At 40.8% G+C, this 21,608-nt stretch overlaps 1 protein-coding gene across 5 annotated transcripts in view; it reads right to left on the bottom strand.

Moving 5' to 3' along the window:
• Positions 1 to 21,608, bottom strand: part of LOC137356506 (kinase D-interacting substrate of 220 kDa-like) — a 222,811-nt gene that overhangs the window by 184,871 nt on the left and 16,332 nt on the right. The window contains exon 1 of one of the 5 annotated variants that reach the window (XM_068022404.1): positions 4,518 to 4,591. The exons of the other annotated variants lie outside the window; for them this stretch is intronic. The gene's annotated coding sequence lies outside the window, so the exon portion shown is untranslated. Of the gene's footprint in view, positions 1 to 4,517; positions 4,592 to 21,608 lie in introns of those variants that run through there. 5 annotated transcript variants of the gene reach the window in all.

The following is a 21,608-nucleotide window of genomic DNA, read 5'->3' as shown; positions in this document are numbered from 1 at the left end:
CCCCTCATTGAACTTTGGCATCAACTGGGAGAATTTTAAGAACTCAGCACTCGGCCCTGAGCTAAGGGTAGCTCCATCATTAGCCGTGGTTTCACTGGGCGTATTGGGGCTCCCCCTAGTTAGTTTGAGCCACCTTAACTCCCTTTCCTCCTTCTGGAAAGCTCTTTCTTTTTCCCTTTTTTGACACTCTCTGCTCTTTCTTTTTCTGAGGATTCTACTTCCAGTCTCCTCTGTAGTAGTTATATCTTAGTGAACAGTACATTGTCTGTTTCTGATTCTAAACCTGTCTCCTGTTCTTCAGTTTCAAATGCAAAATGGTTGGCCGTAAGTTTTAGGATTTCGAGTTTCCTAACCTTTGGACGGATAGTAATCCCTAACGGCCCAGCATTTAGCCTGTCCCAAGTTACCCCACTCTGGCTTAGGAAGGTACTGGCCTCAAATATGGACATGTTAGTACTCTAGCAATGAAAACTACAAGAAAACCTGTACTATAGTCTTTAAATTTTTTCTCGGTGTCAATTTGGTTTCCCACTTCCAATTTCTCATTGTCTTGGGTTACGATCCTGGATGAGCCCCCAAATCTCTGTTACGAACAGGTGAGGAGGGGTCACAAGGCTTCTCTCTGGTCCTTCCTCTTATTTTACCCCAACAGGGTTTATTCCTTTTTTTGTAAATAGTGTACGTTTTAGCTTTTACCTTTGTTGTGATTGTAAAAGAACCAATCGAACTTTCTTAAGTTTAATTAAGAAAGAGGTGAGTTTATTATACTTAACAATCTAAACCTGATCTAAAATAAATTATGCAACACATTCACACACGCACACACTCATGAGAATCACACACACAAATGGATAACAGTGATGAGGGGTAGGTTTGGATGATTCCATTGTCTTCTGGATGAAGTTGTGTTCTTGAAGTCTTTGGCTGGTAAATGTGCAGTTTGTGGCTGGCCCATCTGCTTCAGGCTTTTCTTGTAGGCAGAACTGTAGGCGGCTTTCTTCCCCTGGTGTCTTTGACTTGGATCTAGCATCCAGCAGCAAGGCTTCGCATGCCCCCACACCGCCCACTAGGCCTTCTGGAGCGAGAGTACGAGCGCGCGAGACAGAGAACGAGGGCGTGAGCGAGCGAGAGAGAGAACGAGTGAGAGATATCTTTTGGCTTCTACCCAGAATCAGTCACTGGCTTGTCTGCTTTGTCCAAGGGAAAACTCCCAGCTTTCAGAGATAAACAGACAGTCACATGACTGCCTCAGCATATTGTCTGGAGCCTTCTAATGAGATTCGAGTTCAGGCATTTCAGTCCCTTAGGCCTCAGGATGTTAACATTTACAACTGGAAGGGTTGGCCCTTTCAAAGTTAATGTGCCACAATGGCTTTGAATGTCCTGCTAATGAGCGCAATCTCCTGTAGTTCACTCAATAGAATAAGCCATTGTCTTGGGTACAGGCTCAAACCATGTGTCTTCTCTTTGAGGCCTTGGAATGTGTAAGGTGTTCAAATGCAAATTGCGGTGTTCATCTTGGCCGCCAGCATTTAAAAAAAAAGTTAACTGCAGAATTCCAGCTCCTTCTGTTTCATTAAAAGTTTAAAGAATTAATTCAATAATTAAAAAATCCCCCTTTGTCATAGCAAGTTTTGACAATCATAAAATGATAAAAGGGCTAAGTGCAAAGAAATAGGATTAGTACAGCTAGCTCCAGTTGAAGAGCTAGCTAGCAAGGCTTCCTTCACTGCTGTATTTTTTATATGAACAATATCACCACCTGTAGGTCCATACAATAGGCATTTGTGGAGTTGAAAGTAAAACCATCATTCCAATGATAAAGGCTAGAATCCTAATCACTGACAGAATATAGTAAACACACATTTAAAGAGGAGGAAAAACAGAACTACTGGTTGAATCCTAAAATTCACTTAGATATGGTGAGTTAAAAAGAAATTACAATGAACAAAAAAAGGAACCAAAAATAGATGTGTACAAAGTAAACAGCGCAACTTCACCCTAATTTCAAGTTTACAGCCATTGCAGCAACATGCCACTTAGAACGTTTAAAAAAAATTAAATAGCTTGAAATAATTTGTTTTAAAAGAAAACAGTTAGATTTCTTTTCAAAACCAGCTTCTTCATCTTTAATGACTCAGTACCATACCACATGGTACAATTATTCACCAAAAAAGTTAGAAACAGAAAGGAGTCCCTAGTTTCAAAGACTCAGAAATCACATGCACTGTCTGTGCAATTTGGAATGTCATATTAACCTTGTTCAAACTGCAGCCTTTTAAAATCTTCATTATTTTACATATCCAATGCCTGGAAAAATATACTAGGGACATTTTCCCACAATTCAACTTGTGCCATGGACAAAGTTATTTTCAAGCACTTTCATCAAAAAGGATAAATCAATTTTGCTATCCAATTTCTGTCATACACCCAGTGTCTTAGAGATGTTTCAAGTCAATCATGACAGAGGTTCCAGATATGTTAGAGGGATATAGACTAACAAACCACAGGGAGTATATTGGTTCAAATTAGGACCTGGGAAATTAAAAATATTCAACTTGGTAGTGTAACAGTACGTGTTGTAATAAGAGTATAAACACAGAGCAGGCCTAGAGGTATTAATTAAAATTGATAGTATAAACAGGTTACTAATAAAGATTGTTAAAAAAGGGAGTGTTTGTGACTTGAACAAAGTGCTGGGAGGTCGGTGAGTTGAGGAAGGAGATGCTCCTTTGCTTTTTCTAACTTTGTCACCCTGTAGGATTTGGTTCTTACGCGACGACAGGGGAAGCAAGCTAGCTGTTTGGTGACTGGTTAAGGTCTATTCTATTCCTACGGTTTAAAATAGTCCAGGAACTGGTAGTAAGGTTATTACTAACCTAAAAAAGGAAAATAAATAATTGAATAAAATAATTAAGTTGTTAATTATAACACATTAAGAATAACAGGACAGGTGATGTGCCACAGCTGCAGTAGGTAGGAGCTCCAGGATGCCAGTGTGATCCAGGGCAAACAATTAGTAAGTAAGTGTTTGCAGCTCAAGGAGCTTCAGCTCAAAGCCAAAGAGCTGGAAGCCAAGCTACAGACACTGCGATGCATCAGGGAGGGGAGAAGTTACCTGGACACTCCGTACCAGGAGGCAGTCACCCCCGAGGATAGGGTCTTCTGATTTGGTCAGTGGTCAGGGACAGGAGTGTGTGGCTGCAGCTGAGGCAGGTAAGTGGACCCAGAGTGCAGAAGCATCAGCCTTTGCGACTGTCCAACAGGTTTGAGGTTCTTTCAGCTTGTTTGGATGAGAGTGGGGGCTGCAGGGTGGATAAGCTAACTGACCATGGCACTGATATAGGAAGCCATTCAAGTGGGGGGAGGAAAAAGGAATGTAGTAGGGGACAGTATATTGAGGGGAATTGACACCATTCTCTGCAGCAAAGAGCGAGAGTCCAGAAGGCTGTGTTGCCTGCCCGGTGCCAGGATTCGGGACATCTGTTCAGGGCTGCAGAGGAACTTATAGTGGGAGGGGGAGGATCCAGTCGTCGTGGTCCATGTAGGTACCAAGTAGGTATAGGCAAGACAAGGAAGGAGGTTTTGCATTGTCAGTATGAGGGGCTAGGCACCAAATTAAGAAGCAGAACCTCAAAGGTAATAATCTCTGCATTATTACCTGAGCCAGCTGCAAATTGGCATAGGGCAAATAAGATTAGAGAAGTAAATGCGTGGCTCAAAGTCAAAGACTGGTGTGGTAGAAGTGGGTTCTGGTTCGTGGGGCACTGGCACCAGTACTGGGGAAAGTGGAGGCTGTACTGTTGGGATGGTCTACACCTGAACCGTGCTGGGGCTGGTGTTTTAGTGAGCTGCCTAACTAGGGAAGTAGAGAGCATTTTAAACTAAATAGCAGAGGCAAGGGATTTGGGAAGATGTGGCAAATCAAAGATTAGAGCCAAGACACGAGGGAAAGGTATTAATATGGGAAATGATAAACAGACAGTGACAGGAAGGGATAGTGTATACAAATCTAAAAGTAAATCAGCAGTCAAGGCTAGATATTACAAAAATAAAAGGTCAAAACTACAGGCTCTGCATTCAAAACAAAACAGATGAACTGTTAGAGCAAATAGAAATAGATAAATACGATCTGATAGCCATTACAGAGACAGAGCTGCAGGATGACACAGATTGGGACCTGAAGAGTGAAGGATACATGACATTTAGGAAGGACAGAAACCTAGGAAAAAGTGGAGGGGTGGCTCTGTTAATTAATGATGGTATTAGCACAATAGACAGGGATGACCCAAGTTCAGGAAACCAGGATGTAGAAGCAGTTTGGGTAGAGATAAGAAATGATAAAGGTAAGAAGTCACTCGTGGGAGTGGTGTACAGACCCCCTAAGAGTAATCACATGGTAGGACAGAGTATAAAGGAAGAAATAATGGGTGCTTGTCAGAAAGGTATGGCAATAATCATGGAGGATTTTAATCTACATATAGACTGGAAGAATCAGATGGACAAAGGTAGCCTACCTGCAGGATGAGTTCATAGAATGTTTTCGGGATAGCTTCATAGAACAGCACGTTCTGGAGCCAACCAGAGAGAAGACTATATTAGACCTGGTATTGTGCAACGAGATAGGATTAATTAATGACCTCATAGTGAAGGCGCCCCTAGGTAGCAGTGATCATAATATGATTAAATTTTGCATTCAGTTTGAGGGAGAGAAGAATGGGTCCAAGACTAGTATTTTAAACTTAAACAAGGGCAATTATGAGGGCATGAAAGCAGAGATAGCTAAAGTGAACTGGCAAACTAGATTAAGGGACAGGTCAAGAGAGATGCAATGGCAGACATTTAAGGGAATATTTTAGAATCCACAGAATAGATACATTCCAATGAGAAAGAAAAATTCCAAGGGGTGGACCCACCATCCGTGGTTAATTAAAAAAATTAAAGATAGTATCAAATTTAAAGAAAAAGCATGTAATTGCACAAAGATGGGTGGCAGGTCAGAACATTGGACAGAATATAAAAAATTGCAAAGAATGACTAAAAGATTAATAAGGAGGGAAAAATTAGAGTACAAGAGAAAGCTAGCTAGAAATATAAAAACAGATAGTAAGAGTTTCTATAGCTATTTAAAAAAGAAAAGTTAACAAAATGAGTGTTGGTCCTGTAGAAGGTGAGTCCGGGGAATTAATAAGGGAAAATATGGAGATGGCAGATGAACTGAACAGGTATTTTGCATCAGTCTTCACTATAGAGGATACAAGTAGCACCCTAGAATCAGGAAATGGAAGGGAGGGAGGAACTCAAGAAAATTACTATCACCAGGGAAGTGGTACTAGGTAAATTGTTGAAGCTGCGGGCTGACAAGTCCCCGGGTCCTGATGGACTTCATCCTAGGGTTTTAAAAAGAAGTGGCTAGTGAGATAGTTGATGCGTCGGTTTTGATTTTCTAAAATTCCCTAGATTCGGGGAAGGTTCCATTAGATTGGAAAATAGTGAATGTAACTCCTTTATTCAAAAAGGGAGGGATACAGAAGGCAGGAAACTGCAGGCCAGTTAGCTTAATAGCTTCTAACATTTTCCCTAAAACAAATATTATTAAAGACATTATAGCAGGACATTTAAGAAAATTTCAAGGTAATCAGGCAGAATCAACATGGTTTTGTGAAAGGGAAATCATGTTTAACCAATTTATTGGAGCTGTTTGAGGGAGTTACATGTGCTGTGGACAAAGGTGAACCGGTGAATGTATTGTATTTCGATTTCCAGAAGGCATTTGATAAGGTGCCACATCAAAGGTTATTGCAAAAAATAAAAGCTCATGGTATAGGGGGTAACATATTGGCATGGATAGAAGATTGGCTAGCTAACAGGATTCAGAGATGTGGTGTTGCGCTGATAATAAGGGATGGAATCAGAACATTTGTACGGGAGGATCTCAGGTCGGAAGAACAAAATGTGGAATCTGTTTGGGTGCAGCTAAGAAACAGCAAGGGGCAGCAAACATTGTTAAGAGTTGTTTATAGTCCACCAAACACTAGTAGTAGTGTGGGGCATGGTATTAAATCAGATTAGAGAAGCATGCAGCATGGGTAATACAGTAATTATGGGTGACTTCAATCTGCATATAGATGGATAAATCTAAAGAGCACTAATGCTGTGGAGGACGAGTTTCTGGAGTGTTAGAGATGGTTTTCTATAGCAGTATGTTGAGGAACCGATGAGAGAACAGGCTATTTCGGAGCAAGTATTATGTAATGAGAACGGACTAATTAATAATCTTGTTGCAAAAGAACCTTTAGGGATGAGTAACCATAATATGATAGAATTTTACATTATGTTTGAAAGTGAGGTAGTTCAATCTGAAGCCAGGTGTTAAACTTGAACAAAGGAAATTATGAAGGTATGAGGGACAAATTGGCTGAGGTGGATTGGGAAAATATATTAAAAGGTATGACAGTACAGAGGCAATGGACAGTCTTTAAAGTAATATAACATAGTGTACAGCAACTATACATTCCTTCAAGGCACAAAAACGCCAAAAGTAAAAGCAGTCAACTGTGGAAAACAAAGGAAGTTAAGGATTGTATAAGATTAAAAGAAAAGACCTATAAAGTTGCCAGAAATAGTAAACCTGAGGATTGGGAGAATTTTTAGAATACAGCAAAGGAGGACAAAGAAACTGATAAAGAAAGGGAGAATAGAATAAGAATATAAGCGAGCAAAACATATAAAGACTGTAAAAGCTTCTACAGGTACATAAAAAGGAAACGTATGGCTAAGACAAATATAGGTCCATTACAGGCAGAGTCAGGAGAATTTATAATGAGGAATAGAGAAATGGCAGAGAAGCTAAATAATTACTTTGAGTCCGTCTTCACTGAGGAAGATACAAGAAATCTCCCAGGATTAGAGTTCCAAGGGATTAGATAGAATGAGGAATTGAAGGAAATCAATATTAGTAAGGTGGTATTATTGGAGAAATTAATGGGGCTGAAGGTCGTTAAGTCCCCGGGACCTGATATTCTACATCCCAGAGTGTTGAAAGAGGTAGCTATGGAGCTAGTGGAGACATTGGTGATCATCTTCCAAAATTCTATAGATTCAGGAGTGGTTCCTGCAGATTGGAAGGTAGCAAATGTCACTCCACTATTTAAGAAGGGAGGGAGAGAGAAAACAGGGAATTACAAACTTGTTAGCTTATATCAGTTGTTGGGAAAATGCTAAAAATCTATTCTAAAGGATGTAATAAATAGACACTTGGATAATAATGATCTGATTGGGCAGAGTCAACATGGATTTATGAATGGAGTTTTTTTGAGGATGTTACCAACAGAATTGATAAAAGGGAGTCGGTGGACATGTATACTTGGATTTTCAGAAGGCTTTTGATAAAGTCCCCACAGGAGGTTGGCAAGCAAAATTAAAGCACATGGGATAGGAAGTAATATACTGGCATGGGTTAAGGATTGGTTAACAGAAAGCAGAGAGTAGGAATAAAGGCGTCATTCTCGTGTTGGCAGGCTGTGACTAGTGGAGTATCGCAGGGATCAGAGCTTGGGCCCCAGCTGTTCACAATATACAATGATTTGGATGTGGGGACCAAATGTAGTATTTAAAAGTTTGCAGATGACACAAAACTAGGTGGGAATGTGTGTTGTGAGAAAGATGCAAAGCGGCTTCAAGGGGATTTGGACAGATTTAGTGTGTGAGCAAGAACGTGGCAGATGGAATATAATGTGGAAACATGTGGTAGGAGGAACAGATGTGCAGAGTATTTCTTAAATGGTAAGAGATTAGAAAGTGTAGATGTAGGCGTCCTCGTCAACAAGTCACTGAAAGCTAACATACAGCAAGCAATTAAGAAGGCTAATGGTATGTTAGCCTTTATCGCAAGAGGATTTGAGTATAAGAGTAGTGAAGTCTTGCTTCAATTGTATAGAACCTTGGTTAGACTGCACCTGGAGTAGTGTGTGCAGTTTTAGTCCCCTTACCTTCAGAAGGATATTATTGCCGTAGAGAGAGAGTGTAATGACGGTTCACCAGATTTGTTCCCAGGATGGCGGGACTGTCCTATGAAGAGAGATTGGGGAAACTGGGCCTGTATTCTCCAGAGTTTCAAAGAATGAGAGGTGATCTAATTGAAACCATTGAAACAAAATACTTAAAGGGATAGACAGGGTAGATGCAGCTAAGATGTTTCCCCTGGTTGGGGAATCTAGAACCAGGGGACACAATTTCAAAATAACGGGGAAGCCACTCAGGACCGAGATGAAGAGAAATTTCTTTACTCAGAGGGTTGTGAATCTTTGGAATTCTCTACCCCAGAGGGCTGTGGAAGCTCAGTCATCAAGTATGTTTAAAGCAGAGATTGACAGATTTCTAAATACAAATGACATAAGGGGATATGAGGATAGTGTGGAAAAAAAAGCAGAAGTAGAAGATCAGCCGTGATCATACTGAATGACGGGGCAGGCTCGATGGGCTAAATAATCTACTCCTGTTCCTATGTTCCTAATAGGCCTAAATGGGTCATTTCTAGTTGGCAAGATGTAATGAGTGGTATGCCGCAGGAATCTGTGCTGGAGCCTCAACTTTTTACAATTTATATCAATGACTTGGATGAAGGAACCGAAGGTATGATTTCTAAATTTGCTGATGAGACAAAGATAAGTAGGAAAGTAAGTTGTGAAGAGGACATAAGGAGGCTACAAAGGGATATAGATAGGTTAAGTGAGTGGACAAAGATCTGGCAAATGGAGTATAATGTGGGAAAATGTGAAATTGTTTATTTTGGCAGGAAGAGTTAAAAAGAAGCATATTATCCAAATGGTGAGAGATTGCAGAGCTCTAAAATGCAGAGGGATCTGGGTGTTCTAGTGCATGAATCTCAAAAGGTTAGTATGCAGGTACAGCATTAGGAAAGCTAATAGAATGTTATCCTTTATTGCAAGGGGAATTGAATACAAAAGTAGGGAGGTTATGCTTCAGTTATACAGGGCATTGGTGAGATCACATCTGGAATACTGTGGACAGTATTGATCTCCTTATTTAAGGAAGAATGTAAATGCATTGGAAGCAGTTCAGAGGTGGTTTATGAGACAATACCTGGAATGAGCGGGTTGTCTTACGAGGAAAGGCTGGACAGGCACGGTTTGTATCCGCAGGAGTTTAGAACAGTAAGAGGCAACTTGATTGATAGATATAAGATCCTGAGGGGTTTTGACAGGGTGGATGTGGAAAAGATGTTTCCCCTTGAGAGAGAATCTAGAACTACGGGTCACTATTTAAAAATAAGGGGTCGCCCATCTAAGACAGAGATGAGGAGAAATATTTTCTCTGAGGGTCGAAACGTTTTGGAACTCTCTTCCTCAAAAGGCAGAGGAAGCAGAGTCTTTAAATATTTTTTAAGGCAGAAGTGGATAGATTCTTGATAAGCCAGGGGGTGAAGAGTTATCAGGGGTAGGCAGGAATGTGGAGTCGAGGTTACAATCAGATCAGCCATGATCTTATTAAATGGCAGAGCAGGCTCGAGGGGCCGAGTGGCCTACTCCTGCTCCTAATTCATATGTTTGCAAATCAGTGAACCCATATGTTATGAATTCCAGATTCCCAAAGGTGACTAAAATCAGGACACAAATCACAAATGTGGCAGTTCTGTCAAAGGCAGAGCTCCCAAGCGTGTTGGTACTAATCAACCAGAGGCGCCTTCAGTGGATCGGACACGTCCACAGGATGGAAGATGGTCGCAAACCAAAGGGTCTTCTGTATGGTGAGGTAGCCAGGCAGAGTCAACATGTCAGACGACCAGTGGGGCGCCCAAAGTTCTGTTTCAAGGATGCTTGCAAGCGTGACATGGAGACTCTAAATGTCGACTATCGCACTAGGGAGTCACTAGCTGGCAAAAGAGAGAAATGGCAACACATCCTGTGAACTGGCGTGTGCACTACCACAATGACCAGTTGCTACAGCAGTTTGGCAACAGGCGCCAATGTCAAAAACATAACTCACAGCATCACTTGACAGCATCACGTGCAGCAGAATCTCTCTCTCAAGGATTGGCCTTCATAGCCATCAACAAAAGGTACACCAAGAAGACACCCCACTTAAATGGATTGTTTGCTGCATGACCATCATCTTTCGTAAATGGAAGGATGCCAACCTCCTCCAAAGATGACTAAGAGTTTTGTGGGGCAATAATTATAATTATGGGAAAGTCGCTAAGCACTGGTAAAGGAGCTAGCCAGGGTGCTTGCTATTCTAGAGGTCTCAGATCTTCAAAATTAATCAATTGACATCCATACACAGACAGTAATTATAATATCCAGGAGTATTTGACAGACATCAGCAAGAAATTTTAGCAGGATTGGTGGCAAGGCAGCAAAATACCTCAGTGCACTTCATTCCATAAGGCTTCGGGAGCAGTGTGCAAATACAGGATTCAGCTAAACAAAGGAGAGTAATTAAAAAAAAACGACGACAGCACAGCCAGTAATAAATCTTGGAGACAGCAACTGAAAAATAAATTGATGTTAATAGGAGGTTCTAATATTCAAGAAACCACCTGTATATAATAGCTAATAAAGGACGCCACTGAGTCAATATTAAAAAGGATACTGTAAGAAAGTGAGACTGAAAAGGGAACACTAAGCAGTAAAATCAAAAAAAGAGAACACGAGAGATAAAGTAAAGCAAAAAGAGGGTAAACATTAGCCACAAGCCTGCAACAGTAGCATCTGACATAAGAAAAATTCAGGTGGAGGTTATGAAGTATCTTTGTCATACAATGTTCACAAATGAGAAAGCAAGGTACATTAAAAGAATAAGATAGCCATCTTTTGACTAGAAATCTTAAAGAAAGCATTACTTTCTTAAAAACCAGGTATAGGAGCTTACAAAAATTATTTTTTTTTTTAAGAGCAAATGGAATCAAAAAGGAGACAGGTCAGAGCTACAGAATGAGCTTAACAAAATGTGGGTGAACTGAACAATGGAGGATGAAATTTAATACAGACAATTGCACACTAGAAAGAAAAATAGGTAACAATGAATATTGTTCAAGTAGCAACTGATAAAAGTTGTGAGGAATGCTGGAAAACGCATCTTCAACATGTTCTAGCTCATGTAGAGCAGCAATTAACAAAGTCAATTGAATCATAGAACGATACACAGAAGGAAGCGGCCGTTCGGCCCATCTTCAATGTTGAATGGCATTGCCAAAACAGAATACAAGTTCAAATGTGATCAAACGGCACAGCACTCTGCTAAGACCGCACCTCGAATAGTGCATCCAATTCTGATGGCCAAGAAACAAGGAGGTAGTGGCACGAGGTGAATTGCTTCTTCAGAGAGCCAGCAAAGACATGACGGGATGGGCCGAATAGCCTCCTTCTGTGCTGTAACCATTCTATGGTTCTAAGGGCGACATTCAAATACCTTAAATCAGTGCAGCGAAGAGAGCATCAGGGGTTTCAGATAAGACAGACGAGAGAGACTTGGGCTTTTCAGCTAGAAAGGTGCAGCTGAGAGGCAGTTTTGCATCGAGGTATATGAGATAGTAAATGGTCTGAAAAAGGTCAACCCAAAATACTACTTTAGTTAAACTGTGGAAGCAAGACAAAAGCACACCGGTTCAAACTAGTAAGCGGCAACTTTCGGACTGATAACAGGAGGTTCTTTTCCACAGAGTGATGAACACTTGGAATCTTCTCCCAAGCCAAGTGGTGGAGGCAAAATCCCTGGACTCATTTAAAGAAACGAGATATGGGGGGGGTGAAAAGCTCAGGTTGTTCCGGATGGGCCAAGTGACCTTCCTTATTCTCATTTTGTGATCATGTGAGAAGATATAGGCAAAAACTGAACTTAAAAATGGTGAAAAAGTGAAGTGAAACATCCACCTAGAAAGTTCTTACAGTTTCACCAGCCCAATCCCCATGCATCATTAGCTACTATGTTAGTTTGAACCTGTGTTTTTTTTCCCCCAGTATTTTGAGGGTACCATGGCATTTGGTACCTTGGGTAAGAGAGGACCCAACATCTATTTCTTTAACCAATGAGATTTAAAGATTGGGAAAGAAACAGAGGCACGATGGAGAAGGAAAATGAATTACAGTATATGAGTTAGAGTCCAATCAGGCACAGAACAAGAAATAAAATGAGAAGGAAAGGTAAATAACAAAAAAAAATAAAACAACAACAGACTACATGCAGGAATGAGACCAAACAGTTTAAACTGCTCCCCTTCTGGGCCAGAGAGGCTAATTGGCATTGTATTAACAATTATCACATTATTAAAAAGGTATTTACGGCACTAAGTCCCAGCCCTAACATTCTGCAATGAGTTTAATGGACAAATAATGTGCAAATCCAGCAAGCTCTTAAAAATAACAGGGAGGCTAAGGACAAGATGCTGTTTGTGCAAAGCAGAATGGTGGAACAGTGTAAATCAACCAGCAAGTTCGGAAGATTCACAAAACAGCATACTCCCTTAATCCTCCCGGACTTGCTGACCGATTTGAGAACTAATAAACACATGCATCATTAACACACCGTTATTTTTTCAGCGAGATCTGGCCCAATGTTTTGAGATTCCCTCGAAGCAATAGTAAGCACTGACTGGCCCTTCCGCTCTTCATATCAATATGCGCCTATACTACATCAATGCAAAGTGATAATATAACTGCATCTGAGGACTGAGCATTCCTACATAAAAGGATGTTGAGTAACTTTAAAGGACTAATTGAGAAACAAAGCTCTGCTGTACAATCCCTATAAAACTTCTGTAAATATATATATTTGAAGTGGCGTAACTTTGACAAATTCACCAAGGCCCTTAAGAGAAGGCGTACTTTTAAGTATTTTTATTTTAAATATATGCTAATCCTTCTATCTTTTGCTTCCAAGTTATTCATCCAGTCTTTCACCACCTCTATTTTTATGGTGCCATACAACACAAATGATAAATCAACAATTATTTTTAGTTCCAAGAAAAAGAAACCACTTTAAAAAAAAATCACATATGCAACTCAAAAAGCATCTGTAGCTAAATTAACTACATCTCTCTTTTTCAGACTATGATATATTCTATACCATAAGTTGATCTTTCAACAAAAATCATTTATGACAAGCAAATAGAATAGCCTGAAGCAATCTACATGTTTAATGTGTATGATGGTAATTGTTAACCTGGAACAGAATAAATGTTTCCTCTGGCTTAAATTAACTAATTCATGGTTATTGCAGATTTGTGTTCGATCAAACAAATGAACAGAATTCTAATAGTCAGGTTGCTTAAATAGCATAAAATAAAAGCAAAATACTGCAGATACTGGAAATCTGAATGTGCTTAAATAGCACATTATCTATTCCTCATACGAGTGAAGCAATCATTTTTTGTGCAGCCATGTTTATTGCATGTCAGGGCAGCTTATGACAATGTCTGTCTTACGAAAAGCATTTCAATATACTTTGAAAAAAGCACACCATAAACAGAACTCAGATCAAAATTGCCCAGAAGCTAATTAAAAATGAGACTTGCAATGCAAATTATTTTGCTTCTCAAGCAAAATCTAAATTACACAAAATGCTATTTTAAGAAATCAGTGTTCACTGCATCCATTCAAGATCGTTCCTGAAATTCTCTGTAAAGAAAACACAATGTCAAAAAAATCAGAGGTTAAAATATTAACATTAAATGAAACAAACAAGTGGCATCAACATTATACAGCAGCTGTGATACAAAATACAAACCTAGAATAAATAATGCATGAGTAAGGATGAATGCTATACCCTGTCCAATTATTTCAACTCTCCTCGGCAGCTTATTTGGCTTCCTTTGTGACAGCAAGAAAACAAACCAGAATCAAGGATTTTTTTCTTAAATCCACCCCACTAGCAAACTGCATAAATATAAAATGGCAAATCATAGAATTCTATTAAGTGCTTGCCATTGTTTCCAAATTTTAACATTAGAAATTGAATCTGGTCACAATCTGCAGTCACTTCTTCCAGTGAAACCTTGACAAATACATCGCACAAATTATCCTGAAAGCAAAGAACTAATCAACTAGATGATGTTGTCAAAGACGTCAAGTAAAAGCTATTTTTACAAAGATGCAAAGCTAAAATGACATCTCAAAACACAAATTATATAATCCTGAAGACCTTTTTGTTCATCTTAATAAGTGCTTTTTCATTTTTAATGCCAAAATTCAAAAATGTAGCATATTAGACAGAAAATAAAGGTAAATCGATAGATGCTGAAAATCTGAAACATCAGATTAGTAGCTAGCAAGGATAACATGTCACAAAATTAAAATACAAAATATAAAATACTTGGATGAGTTTTTTTTTATAATTCTGCTCAAACAAAATCATAGCATGCATAAACAGGATTCGTACAAGTGAAGTCATTAAACTTGTTATCTGCAACATTTAAATGAAAATGCAATGCAAAAACCTGAATGCTTAAATGTGCAATGAAGAGATCTGACTCAATACGAGCTTTGCGCCCTGCTATAGCATTTCAGTGCCTCAGAATTATAGTTTCAATTTTATGTGCACACCATCATGAATTAGTGAACACATTGGGTTAGCCTTCTAATTCTACTGTCTAATAGTTTTTTTGGGGAACAGAGCCATCACCAGAATTTTCCAAACAGACAGTGGTAATAGTGTATGGAATAGATTTTTAATCTGCCATTTAGCAAATTCCAATTGCTTTTGTTAATAGTCAGCATCATCAATATATGTATTTTTCTTTCAGTAACTTCATAGCCACTACTGGCCATAATGAACATAAACGGACAGCACTGTGAACAGAGTGAAAAAGTTGGAATTAAGTGCTGAGGGGGAAGGAGATGCTGCTTTTTGTCTCCAATACTTGTAGTGGTTAGTATTGCAGGCGATTATTTAATTTACCTATAACAAACTAGATCAAGTAATTAGTTCAAAAATGAAAAACTATAGTCCAAGAAAACACGACTATATAGGGTTGGCAGTGCAGGTGGCATGCCACATCTGCTGCATGTGGGAGTTTGTAGAGAGCACTGCGATCTTGGACATCTGAAGTGTCTGTAGCTTGAGAAACTTCCGAGTGGGGCATCAGGGAGGGGGAAAGTTACCTGGACCTTTAATCCAGGAAGCAGTCACACCCCCTTAGGTTAGGAATTGGTACAAGGAGGATACGAGGGCAAGTCAGGCAGGCAAGGGGATCCCAAGTGAAATGCTAGAAGAGCCTTGGCCTTTGCCCTTAACCAACAGGTATGAGATTCATGCTGTCTATGTGGACGAGTGCAAAGTGTGCAGGGTGGATAAGCAAACTGACCACGGCACCACGGTACAGGAGGGGGAATGAAAAGAAATGTAGTAGTGATACAAGATAGTATAGTCAGGAAGACAGATACTGTTTTTTGTAGCCACGACGAGGAGTTTAAGGTTGTGTTGCCTGCCCAGTACCAGGATTAAAGACATCTCATTTTTTTATATTCATTCATGGGATGTGGGCATCGTTGGGTAGGCCAGCATTTATTGCCCATCCCTAATTGCCCTTGAGAAGGTGGTGGTCAGCTGCCTTCTTGAACCACTGCAGTCCATGTTAGGTAGGTACACCCACAGTGTAGTTAGGAAGGCAGTTCCAGGACTTTGACCCAGCGAGAGTGAAGGAACGGCAATATAGTTCCAAGTCAGGATGGTGTGTGACTTGGAGGGGAACTTGCAGGTGATGGTGTTCCCATGCATTTGCTGCCCTTGTCCTTCTAGTTGGTAGAGGTCGTGGGTTTGGAAGGTGCTGTCTAAGCAGCCTTGGTGCGTTGCTGCAGTGTATCTTGTAGATGGTACACACTGCTGCCACTGTGCATCGGTGGTGGAGGGAGAGAATGTTTGTGGATGGGGTGCCAATCAAGCGGGCTGCTTTGTCCTGTATGGTGTCGTTGGAGCTGCACCCATCCAGGCAAGTGGAGAGTGTTCCATCACACTCCTGACTTGTGCATTGTAGTTGGCAGACAGGCTTTGGGGAGTCAGGTGGTGAGTTACTTGCTGCGGGATTCCTAGCCGCTGACATGCTCTAGTAGCCACGGTATCTATGTCTACTTCTGTTCAGTTTCTGGTCAATGGTAGCCCCTAGGATTGTGGGGGATTCAGTGATGGTAATGCCATTGAATGTCAAGGGGAGATAGTTAGATTCGCTCTTGTTGGCGATGGTCATTGCCCACCACTTGTGTGGTGCAAATGTTACTTGCCACTTATCAGCCCAAGCCTAGATATTGTCCAGGCCTTGCTGCATTTCTACACGGACTGTTTCATTATCTGAGTCGTCGTGAATGGTGTTGAACATTGTGCAATCAGCTAACATCCCCACTTCCGACCTTATGATTGAAGGAAGGTCATTGATGAAGCAGCTGAAGATGGCTGGGCCTAGGACACTACCCTGAGGAACTCCTGCAGTGGTGTCACGGAGCTCAGCTGATTGACCTCCAACATCCATTTTCCTTTGCGCTAGGTAGGACTCCAACAAGCTCAGAGTTTGCCCCCTGATTCCCATTGACTTCAGTTTTGCTAGAGCTCCTTGATGCCATATTCAGTCAAATGTTGCTTGGAAAGATGCATGGAGACTAAAGAACTTGGCAGTGGGAAGGAAAGGATCTAGTTGCCATGGTCCACATAGGAACCAACAGAACAGGAAGAATAAGGTTCTACTGAGAGAATATGAACAGTTAGGATCCAAATTAATAAGCAGAACCTCAAAAGGCAATTATCTCTGTCACTACCTGATCTACGTGCAAGTTGGCATAGGGTCTAACAGAGAGTTGAATGTGTGGCTCAGTGGTGTGGAGGCAGGGGCTTCGATTTAGGGGCACTAGCACCAGTTCTGAGGAAAGAGGGAGCTGTTCCATTGGGAGGAGCGTCACTTAAACTGGGCTGGGACCAATATCCTGGTGAATTGAATAACTAGGGCTGTAGGCTAAGCTTTAAACTAAAATGAGGAAGGACGGTCAAGTGAGGGGAAACTTATAAATCTAAAAAGAAAAGTAAAGGCTACAGACCAGTGTAGCAATTTGAGTTAAGATAAGCAGAGTGTGACAGGAAGAAACGGGAAGTTTAACTAATAGTGCAGTGAATGTCAAATCAGAGAATAATGACAAAAGAAGTTATTAAAAGGTGCTTTATCTGAATGCACAAAGCATTTGTAGCAAGTTAGAAGAATTAATGGCACAAAGAGAGATATAAATGGGTTTGATCAAATAGCCAATACAGAGACATGGTTGCATGACACCAAGATTAGGAATTAAACACCCCAGGGAACATGACATTTTGAAAAGACAGACAAAATGGAAAAGGAGCAGGGGTAGCCCTGATAATAAATATAAGGACAAGAGTGAGGAAGGTTCTTGGCTTAGAAGATCAGAAAGTAGAATCAGGAGGGACTGTTAGTGTCTAATAAGTTCTGTTGATGGATGTTAAATACCCAGTAGTTGAAGGTAATGGGGCGAACAGGTGTTGAGTGTCAATTAGTTAACTGTACTCATGGATATATACAGAGACAGCCAGCACTGGCTGGAGATTGTTAGTAAGCTCTGTGGCAATCAATAAACAGTCTCCAGCAAAGCATCCTAATCTGTGTATTCTTCAAACAGGCTTGGAGGTTTCTCTAACAGGGTGGAGTTAAGAAATTAATAAATGGTTGTGTTAGTAGTTTATAGGCCCGGGTAGCTATATTGTTAGCCAGTGTATTAATCAAGAAATAAGTGGAGCTTGTAACAAAAGCATGTCAATAATCCTGGAGGACTTTAATCTCCACATAGGCTGGACAAATCAAATTGGCAAAAGTAGTTTGGAGGATGAGTTCATGGAATGCATTTAAGACAGTTTCCAAGAACAATACGTCATGGAATCAAACAGGGAAGAGGTTATTTTAGATCTTGTCTTGTGTAATAAGGCAGGATTAATTAGTAATCACATAGTAAGGGATCCTCTGAGAGAGTGATCATATTATGATGAATTTCACTTTGAGTTTGAGACACATGTACATAAGTCTGAAAATATTGAACTTAAACAAAGCAATTACATAGGTATGAGGGGTGGGCAAGTTGGCTCAGGTAGATTAGAAATTAGATTAAAAGGTATGACATTAGATGAGAAATTGAGAACATGTAAAGAAATATTTCATAATTTTCAATGAATCTGTACTTCATTGTGAAATAAACACCCCACAGGAAAAGTGATGCATCTGTGGCTAACTAAGAGGACAGCATTACATTAAAAGCAGCTTATATTATTGCCAAGAATACAGTAAGGGAGTGTTTTAGATGCCAGCAAAGGATGACCCAAAAATGAAGAAAATAGAAATGAGAAACTAGCAAATATAAAAACAGATTGTAAGAGTTTCTACAAGTATGCAAAAAAGGAAGAGTAGCGAAAGTAAATGTGGGTCCCTTTAAGGCCGAGACAGGAGAAATTATATTCGGGAATACGGAAATGGTAGAAATGCCAAATAAATATTTTATATGTCTTCACAGTAAAAGACACAAAACACAAACAGTGCGGAAACCAAGGGTCTAATGAGAGTGAGGGACTTTAAAGTAATTACTAGTAAAGAAAAAGTACTAGAGAAACTAATGGGATTGAAAGCTGACAAATCCTCTAGACCCGGTGACTGCAGATAGTGGATGCACTGCTTGTGATCTTTCAAAATTCCCTATTTTCTGCAACAGTCCCAGAAAATTGGAAGGTAGCAAATGTAATATCACTATTTAAGGAAGGGGGCGTGGTGGGGAGGGAACGACAGGCCAGTTAGCATGACATCAGTCGTTGGGAAAATGCTGGAATCCACTAAGGACATGGTAACAGGGCACTTGGAAAATCATATTAGGCAGAGTCAACATGGTTTTATAAAAGGGTAATCATGTTTGACAAATCTAAAGTTTTTTGAGGATGTAACTAGCAGGGTAGACGAAGGGGAACCTTTGTTAAAATAACCAGGTTTTACTAATTTTATTGGAATGAAACATCCATATCATACGTCTTGACATTTCTATGCTAAAGAATGTATGAAACTAAAAAGGGACCCTGCTTCACTACCCCCTATTTTGGCACTGCTTCATCCTGTCATCACACAATGCTAAGTGGCCTTGTGTATCTTGAAAATCCACAACAGAAGGAAGACAGGAGGAGATCCTGCCACTCTTCAAACACCATTACCTAAAGGAAGACGCCACCATCGACATTGGTAGACAAGGGCAAGCAGAGATGAGGAGGCTGGAGGCCACTTAAAATGGGGTATTTGACCATTTTTCCAGCCTTTCCTATTTCTAAAAAACTTTCATACACTTAGCATGGCAACAGCTGATGCAATATGCTGCCATTCACATGTCAATCTTTAAGTATAGAAATCAGTGATGTGGCCTTTTTTTTCTCCATTCGCTCACGAGATGTGGTCGTCGCTAGCTAGGCCAGCATTTATTGCCCATCCCGGACTGCCCTTGAGAAGGTGGTGGTCAGCTGCCTTCTTGAACCGCAGCAATCCTTGGGGTGTAGGTATACCAACAGTGCTGTTAGGAAGGGAGTTCCAGGATTTTGACCCAGCAACAGTAAAGGAACGGCAATATAGTTCCAAGTCAGGATGGTGTGTGGCTTGGAGGAGAACTTGCAGGTGGTGGTGTTCCGGTTCATCTGCTGTCCTTGTCCTTCCAGGTGGTAGAGGTCACGGGTTTTGAAGATGCTGTCGAAGGAGCCTTGGTGAGTTGCTGCAGTGCATCTTGTAGATGGGACACGCTGCTGCCACTGTGCTTTTGTGGTGAAGGTAGTGAATGTTGAAGGTGGTGGATGGGGTGCCAATCAAGCAGGCTGCTTTGTCCTGGATGGTGTCGAGCTTCTTGAGCGTTGTTGGAGCTGTACTCATCCAGGTAAATGAAGAGTATTCAATCACACTCCTGACATGTGCCTTGTAGATGGAGGACAGGCATTAGGGAATCAGGAGGTCAGTTCCTCACTGCAGAATTCCCAGCCTCTGACCTGCTTTTGTAGACACAGTATTTATATGGCTGGTCCAGTTCAGTTTCTGGTCAATGATAACCCCCAGGATGTTTTTAGTGGGGCAATGATGGTAATGCCATTGAACATCAAGGTTAGATTCTCTCTTGTTTCAGACTGTCATTGCCTGGCACTCGTGTGGCACAAATGTTACTTGCCACTTATCAACTCAAGCCTGGATGTTGTCCAGGTCTTGCTGTATCTGGATACTGGCTGCTTCAATATCTGAGGAGTCGTGAATGGTGCTGAACATTGTGCAATCATCAGCGAATATCCATACTCTGACCTTATGATGGAGGCAAGGTCATTGATGAAGCAGCTGAAAATGATTGGGCCTAGGACGCTACCCTGAAAAACTCCTGCAGTGATGTCCTGGAACTGAGACGATTGACCTCCAACAACCAAAACCATCACCTTTTGTGCTAGGTATGACTCCAAGCAGCGGAGAGTCCTCCCCCACCCACCTGACCCCCACCAATTCCTATTGACTCCAGTTTTGCTAGGGCTCCTTGATGTCATACTTGGTCAAATGCTGCCTTGATGTCAAGGGCAGTCACTCTCACCTCACCTGTGGCGTTCAGCTCTTTTGTCCACATTTGGTCAAAGGCTGTAATTGAGGTCAAGAGCTGAGTGGCCCTGGCAGAACCCAAACTGAACTTCAGTGAGTAGGTTATTGCTGAGCAAGTGCCGCTTGGTAGCACTGTTGATGACCCCTTCCATCATTTTGCTGATGATCGTGGGTAGACGGATAGGGCAGCAATTGGTCGGGTTGGATTTGTACTGCTTTTTGTGGACATACCTGGGCAATTTTCCACATTATCGGGTAGATGCCAGAGTTGCAGCCATACTGTAACAGCTTGGCTAGGGGCGTGGCTAGTTCTGGAGCACGAGCATAAGTCTTAAGTACTTCAGGCAGAATGCTGTCAGGGTCATAGCCTTTGCAGTATCCAGTGCCTTCAGCCGTTTCTTGATATCACGTGGAGTGAATTGGATTGGCTTAAGTCTGGCATCTGTGATGCTGGGTACCTCAGGATGAGGATGAGATAGATCATCCACACAGCAATTCTGGCTGAAGATGAATGCAAATGCTTCAGCCTTGTCTTTTGCAAAGACTTTCAAAAACTTGCCAGGGGTCAGAGACCCAATAAAGGCAACAAGAAAGAAATCTGGGCCAAAAAAAAAGTACTCTAGCTTCCTTTAAACTATTTAAAACTCTGAGACTGCTACTGTGAATGGGGAGCCCTTTTATTTGGAGCATCAATGGATTTGCAATGAGGCAGCCCACATTCAAACATCTTCAAATGCATTTTCACAAAATTTGTTCCTTGTTGAATTCTGCTGGACTTTATTTGCACAAAAGCCTTTTATTTCAAAATCAATTTAAGATAGTCAATGCTTTAAATTGATGCCACAAAGCAAACTGAAATTGTTCAACCAATTTAAATTATAATTTTACATCAGCAATGGAATTACACAAGAAGTGAATGACCACTGGTGTGCAGGTAACATTACAAACCCAGAGCAGCTCCTGTGCCAGAAATAAAAAAAGGATTGACCCCACCAGTTTCTCCAATCTTAGTGAA

Source organism: Heterodontus francisci, chromosome 3, assembly GCF_036365525.1.
Source record: "Heterodontus francisci isolate sHetFra1 chromosome 3, sHetFra1.hap1, whole genome shotgun sequence".
Lineage (NCBI taxonomy): Eukaryota > Metazoa > Chordata > Chondrichthyes > Heterodontiformes > Heterodontidae > Heterodontus > Heterodontus francisci.
Note: the sequence above shows the minus strand (reverse complement) of the source record. Positions and strands in the feature narration are given on the sequence as shown.